Genomic DNA, 7,386 nt, shown 5'->3' on the forward strand with positions numbered 1-7,386 from the left:
GTTGTTTTTTCTGCTGCTTTATAAGTAATTTTCTTTAAAAAACTAATCGATTGGCACTAGATATTAAAAAATATAGAAATATTCCCCTATGCACTTTGGTTTCCGTGACTGTTGTCTTCGTTAATGTGTGTGTGTGTGTGTGTGTGTGTGTGTGTGTGTGTGTGTGTGTGTGTGTGTGTGTGTGTGTGTGTGTGTGTGTGTGTGTGTGTGTGTGTGTGTGTGTGTGTGTGTGTGTGTGTGTGTGTGTGTGTGTGTGTGTGTGTGTGTGTGTGTGTGTGTGTGTGTGTGTGTGTGTGTGTGTGTGTGTGTGTGTGTGTGTGTGTGTGTGTGTGTGTGTGTGTGTGTGTGTGTGTGTGTGTGTGTGTGTGTGTGTGTGTGTGTGTGTGTGTGTGTGTGTGTGTGTGTGTGTGTGTGTGTGTGTGTGTGTGTGTGTGTGTGTGTGTGTGTGTGTGTGTGTGTGTGTGTGTGTGTGTGTGTGTGTGTGTGTGTGTGTGTGTGTGTGTGTGTGTGTGTGTGTGTGTGTGTGTGTGTGTGTGTGTGTGTGTGTGTGTGTGTGTGTGTGTGTGTGTGTGTGTGTGTGTGTGTGTGTGTGTGTGTGTGTGTGTGTGTGTGTGTGTGTGTGTGTGTGTGTGTGTGTGTGTGTGTGTGTGTGTGTGTGTGTGTGTGTGTGTGTGTGTGTGTGTGTGTGTGTGTGTGTGTGTGTGTGTGTGTGTGTGTGTGTGTGTGTGTGTGTGTGTGTGTGTGTGTGTGTGTGTGTGTGTGTGTACACACCTCCGCGAGGCGACACCTCCTCTCCCTCTACCCCAGCGGAGCACATCTGGTGGAGCGAACGGCGACAGCGGCACCATCTGTTGGAGCGCGGCTGTGGCGTTGCTAAGCAACGCCACAGCATACGGCGGAAGTGCAATCATGCGACGAACCAAGCTGGCTGCCTGGCTGGCGTAGTGTTGCTTTCGTAACAAAATGCAAAGCTTAGTAATATCAGTAGTATAGAGCGCTGAGAAATGGCGCCTCCTCAGCTGGCACACACTTTCAGGGCCTAAGGCATTTTCCTGCCTATCCAAATATTGCAGGTCATCCTGGCATCAGTATTATAATGTAATTCAACAGGTATGCGTGGTCATTCATGTGTGTACACCCTATGCCAAAGTCTACAGGGCACGTGAGTTGCAAAAAGCATAAATTTTGTGTAAGGTACTAGATGTTCCCTGAAATGAAAAGCTACAGCCTGCGCTTTAGGCTAGGAACTGTGCAGAGCCGCTGTGACTTTCGGGCTGTCTGCCCAGACCACATGGAAATAGCGTTTTCAGCTACATGTGTGCCCCGCAAACTTTTGGTGTTGGGTTTTCCTTTCAATGAAGGTAGTAAGGTAGGAAGGACAAGTCCAATGAAAAAAAATTTTGATACCGGTGTGATTCGTAAACCAGTGCTATGGCAGCACATGCAAACAATTTTTGCACGAAGTCTTTGCACAGCTGACCACTGTGCCATTTGTGTTGTATGAAACATAATAAAAAACGCAGTTTTGCACTGATTTGCCTGTTTTGAAGGAAATTAAGGGATGGTAAAGTCAAACAAAATTTTTTTTCCTTAAACTGTATTTTGCCCTCGTTGTGTACAGTGCCATGTGCTTAATCTTGGTGATGAGAGGGACAGGGGCATTAGGCTATAAGAATAAAAATGGGCTGGTATTGTGGTAGAACGTAATCCCAGTTCAGTTGTTCCAATCTCAGCTTCCACACGAGTTCTGGTTCATGGGGTTTAACGTCCCAAAGCGACTCGGGCAATGAGGGACGCTGTAGTCGGGTGCTCTGAATAATTTCAACCACCTGGGGTTCTTTAACATGCACTGATATTGCACAGTACATGGACCTCTAGCATTCCGCCTCTATCGAAATGCGACCGCCGTGGCCGGAATCCAACCTGTGTCTTTCGGGTCAGCAGCACCGCCACCGCAGGCGGCTGTGCACACCAGTTCTGTGCACACCAGGGGCCGTATTATGGAACTATCACAAATTCTGTCAAAAGTTATTGACAGTGACACCAAAATGACGAAACGATGAGACGTCACCACTTGATGCAACGAGGAATCAGCCAATTACAGCAGGGCGGTGCCCTGAGGGCGTTTATTTGCACGGCAAGGGACCGCCTGCTAAATTTTTGTAAAAAGAGATAAGAAATGAGCAGCGATCAAAATAACTAATATTTTAATTTGCCAAAACATTGTGTTTAAAGGTGGAAAATATTAAGCAAAACAAAAAGTGTACGAAGTTGTGCTGTTAAATTTGCTGGTGGGCTACTTTCAGTGCCGCGGGGGTGCCGCCATTTTCTGTCACAAACCCAACAGTCAAATTGACCACCTCGAGGCTGTCACAAAAACTGTCAATTTGTGCCTGCATAATTAGTTGTTCAACGTCATCACTTCTGCCTCATCCGTGACGTAATCTGCAGCCACCCATGACGCGAAAAAGCAATATGGCCGCCGGCCACGACCGACCAATAGGAGCGAGGCTAATTGACCCGTTTTTGACATGTTTTTGACAGCTTTGCTATTTGACAGTTCCGCAATACGGCCCCAGTTCTGTCGATGATAATGGGCCTGGAAGTTGCACATAAGGGTATTATACACGGAAGAAAGACTGCTGGGTATAGCCAAAGCAGCACAACTTTGGGTTACTACGAAGAAAATTGATTTTTGGGGGAAAGGAAATGGCGCAGTATCGTCTCACATGTCCGGGACCATCTCGTACAAAAGAATGATTCGTTACTGGCTCATGCCTCTGTCTTCTGCAGTCGTGATTGGCTAGCGCACAATTTTGAAAGCGACAGTTTATCGCAGCAGTTTATGGGACGGTCGGGTCGCCGTCTGTACAACGTGGCGTCAATACGTGCACTGGCAAAGATACCAATTGATTACGTTGGCTCACAGCCTCGCGCGCCAACGGTCACAAGAGTGTGTGCTAGCAATGGTGAGCAGTCAGGAGGTGTTCAATCCAGCTTCCTTGGGTCAAAGCACGACATTAGCATTTTTCAGTGAACGTCACAGAAAATCGCGAAGACAGCGCCGCGTACCAGTGAACCCATTTCTTATATATCGCGAATTGTTCCAGTTATGCGCCGACCGTGAGCGAACGTCACCCTCAAGGCCAAAATGTATGCTTTGTACTTCAACAGCGTGGGCAGTGGGTATGCGAGAATTGAACTGCACAAATATGTCGACTTCTGAATTATGCAGCTCTCCATGTTTTCCTTTCGCGCTTTACCAGCCATTAATATGAACCATCTTGCCCAACTTTCTGCTCTTCTAAGTTGCATGTAGACTGTGTCCGATACAGGACTGTGTTGACAGAAGCGAAGAATTTCTGCGTATTAACCCAAAAGAGAAGGTTTGGGCTGCTTCGTATTTGGTTACGTTGCTGCTGGCACAGGGGACAAGAGGTGGAAGGTAAATGATGTAGAGTGCTATGAGACGGACAGATGCTTGTACAAGAAACGATCAAAACAACAGTTACGATAAGAATGTGACGGAGCGCTCCTGTCCGTGCATGCTCTATCCATTCGTTTCGTCCATTCTACTTACACTCTGTAAAACAAAAAACAAAAAGAAAGTGTGTATGAAATCCTACAGTGTTCTGGCATAGGCCGCAAATTTAGGTAGAGTCAGTGTCAGTTTTCTTCGCTTGATCTATTTATCGTGCATTCTCATCCACCGTTACCAGGCCAATATTTGAAGTTATCATTAATAGTGCGCGTTCCTTCGGGAAGCAACTGGCGAGATTGCCATTGCTTCCTGCTCTTTTCAGATATTGCCATCATTGTTTAGGGCACGACAGGTAAGTACCAACTGCAGGTATGAAAGCATTTATGTGTGGTGTAGTTCAAAATAAAAAATAAAACGAACGCCTAATGTGGCCAATTTGCTGATGCTTAATTTTCTTTTTACTTTGAACATGCAGAGACTGCTTTTAGGTTACGTGTTTGGAGTGGCATACGTACCTGGTTTGTTTCGGGGCCGGTCAATATCTTCCATTGGGAAATTGGTTGTTAGTTCAACGCTTTCCGGTCAAGCCAGTCTCTGTACTCTCCTGTGTGTTTTTGCAAGGCGTGCTATTATTATTTTTTTGAATGAGGCGCGCATGTTCGTAGTAATGTCTATTCATTGTATGATATGTAGGCGACGACCGTGGCTTTTACTGGTTCCGGAAAAAAAAAAAAATTCCGTGCTGCTTTCGTGGGCATTCAGACATCTCAGCGCTTTAATCTTGTACACAGTTTACAAAAGGTATAACACGCAAATTCGTTGAGATTGAACACATAAAGATGAGCTCCGAAAATGAGAAGTGTTTGTCGCAATATCGAATAATGTTTGCTGATGGGCCGCGCGCTTCACAAGGAAGAAGTTCAGAGTTCACCATGATGCCTAATGACTCATGAGAGACTTTCGCAATCAGGTTGTGCTGTCTGTGTAAAAAAACAAACAAGCTTGCACTTCTAAGACTGCGCACCGGCTGTTGCTAGGCTATCATAAATCAACGAGCAGCCGTCCTTTCAGTTGCCCCCCAAGGAAGCGGGCGAAGAAATGCGCAGTGCAATTTCTGATGCTTATTTCCGCACCATCTGAAACATAATTAGCAAGTTGCGTGCTTGCAGAAAAAGGAAGGAACGTCATGCCACTGTTATGGATCCTGTTGGTTCTTCTTGCTTTGCGACGTAATTGTCAGATGTGTGGCAGACTTCACTATCTATGACGCAGACAAGGTAAGCTATGCAAGCTAACCCGGGTTTTCTTAGCATTTAAATTAAAAATTTTGGACTGTTCCGTTCGTGAATTTTGTGACTCACTCTCACTATGCACCTAACCTGTCGAAGGAGTTGGCATGGAGGTTGAATATCATCTCTGCTTGCAAATAGATGTGAACAAAACTAATAAATCTTAGTCGATGAGTAGTTGTTGACAACAGGGCAGGCTACTTAACAAAAGCACCAAAATCGGCGAGTATTCATTGCAGATGTAACCACTGCAAGGCCATGGTAGATAGTAATCGCTTGTGTAATTTTCTAGCAGAAATTCAAAGGGAGAACTCATTTATTCGTAGAGCAGGAATATTCGAAATCTGGCCTAACCTGACCACACTTAGCACCTAGTACTTATTTCCTGTAGCAAACTGTGGGCACAAATGAAAAACACAAAAAAAACGAAAACGGATGCTAGAAGGTGCGACCACAGCTGTAATCTTTGCGAAATTTGCGGGCATATGGTAGCTGCAGTTGACAAAGGACTGGGTTAATTGGAGAGACATGGGAGAGGCCTTTGCACTGAAGTGGGCGTAGTCGGGCTACTGCTGCTGCTGATGATCAAGTTGAAGACCCACTTTGCACTGAAATTTTTGCTAGTAGCTCCTTTAAAGAGAGTTGTGATCTGTTCCTGCATGTTCAATATAATTTGAAGGGAGAACTTGGCTCGTAAAGTCCCTCTATTTTTTTTTTTTAAGTAGTTTGAAGAAGCAAAAAATGTGCCACATTATGGACTGTTCCTCGGAGGAGAGACTGCGGACTTCTGAATTTGTGAATTTGCTTAGGCATAGGGAGTGGTAAGCGACCACGAAAAGAATAACATAGACTGCTTGCGCGTGGTGTTGGTAACGGTTAGATGGCCACATCTATTGCTAGGTGAAGTGAGAAGTGTAGTGGTTACCTAAGCTGCATGTTCAGAAGTTTTAACCGCAAGTGTAAAGAAAAAAAATGTCTGCATGTGCACTAGTGCCATAAATAGGCAATCACACAGTAGAAAATGATGCTAAACTGCGCAATGAAGAGGGTGCGTGGGTAGCAGAGCGGCGCTTGCCGAAGCAGGCTGTTTTGACAAAGGTGGCGAGAAAGACGTGAATGCAAAGAATGCTCGAGAAGTGCTTGGATTATAGCCTTCTGTAGAAGCGAGCAGAGGTGGGATGAGGCTGCTGCTTGTAATTCATAGAAATGTGTGCCTTTCCTGAACCCTGACGTTGAGCTCTGCAGACGCATCTTGCACCCATAAGACCACCATGCCAGAATTTGAAAAGCTGACTAGCAACATTATTAGCATTGCGAACACTTGCTCCGCAGATGCAAAAAAGGTTGCATCACCGCAGGGCTTCACATGTTGCTCGGATGAAACCGAAGCCTTAGCATTAGCAGTCACGCAGTGCGCAGACAGCCGGCAACCTTCGAGGCAACGTTGTAGCCAAGATTTTGCTCCCGTTGTTGGCAACAGGCAAGCAATGCGGGGCATGAGAGTGCGGCAAACATTCAAGCTCGTGGAGAAACTGCGGCAAAGATATCTCCCTCCAATCTCCAGACAGCCCGGAGTACACGACTAACACGTACGAAGATGACAGATGCCAACAATGCCTCCATTCGCCGATCGCAGTTGGGGGAAGTCTGGGCAATACTCATTGAAACTCGGTAAAACACCGCACTGGGGCTGTACAATTCGCCGCACAGACTGCTCTGCAACCCTGTAGAATAAAATCTAGCCCTATGACACGCCATTTTTTGTTTCCATGGAAATGAAATATTTTTCCACCTAAATAAGATTTTGAGAGATTAAGAAAGTAAATTTGTTAATTATTTTTCCAGCACAAAATACTAGTGGTAGATTTTTTGCAGGGATAGGCAAAATTTCGCACAAAGTGTCATAATTGATGAATGCAGCTCCGCGACATGTCAAATAAATAACCGAAGGATCGTAGAAATAATTTGTTTCGAAGGTATTGAAATTGAAAAAAAAATTGTTACTATTGGCTGTGTCCACTCTCGAGAATTAGTTACTGGCGAGTAGACTAGGCAAAGACGTTTGCCAAAGCGATTTGAGCTCTGGATTGAGGGCCAAACGGCGACCAAACTTCTTTTCAATGAAAGGTTATTTTCTTTCACTCTTCACGGAAAGTTTGCTATCTTTGCTAATGCTGTCTCATTAAGGGGCTGTGAGGGTGGCACACTGCAAAGGCAAGTAACTTTTTTTTTAGCTGAATACATTGTAAGCCTAAGTGCACGCACGCACGAAGACTATAAGAACATACATCGTGGGTGGTACAGTGCGAACCGGACTGGAACGAAGTAGAAGACAACACGGATGACAGCGTTCGTCCGTCTCGTCTTCGACTTTGTCTGCCGTTCGTTTCACGCTGCACCACCCGCATTGAACTGCTATTACCAACTCGTCCAGATATATCTATCCTTCTACAGTGCAGAACACACATTTGTACAATCGAGGACAAGCGTGCACAGAACGGGCGTGCGCTCACAAGAAACTTATTACTGGCGGCAGTATGTTTTTGTCCCGAGAGTGTCCCGGGAAATTTGTCCCAATCTTTCTGCTTGATACTTGAAGCGACGCTCTGTGGCGGC

General features: G+C 45.4%; 1 long non-coding RNA gene across 1 annotated transcript; it reads left to right on the plus strand.

The window, feature by feature from the left end:
• Nucleotides 1-769: 769 nt before the first annotated feature.
• Nucleotides 770-1,534, plus strand: LOC144097337 (uncharacterized). The gene is made up of 2 exons (XR_013306983.1): nucleotides 770-838; nucleotides 946-1,534. It is a non-coding gene; the product is annotated as an uncharacterized LOC144097337 (long non-coding RNA).
• Nucleotides 1,535-7,386: the final 5,852 nt, after the last annotated feature.

Source organism: Amblyomma americanum, chromosome 7 (assembly GCF_052857255.1).
Source record: "Amblyomma americanum isolate KBUSLIRL-KWMA chromosome 7, ASM5285725v1, whole genome shotgun sequence".
Taxonomy (NCBI): domain Eukaryota; kingdom Metazoa; phylum Arthropoda; class Arachnida; order Ixodida; family Ixodidae; genus Amblyomma; species Amblyomma americanum.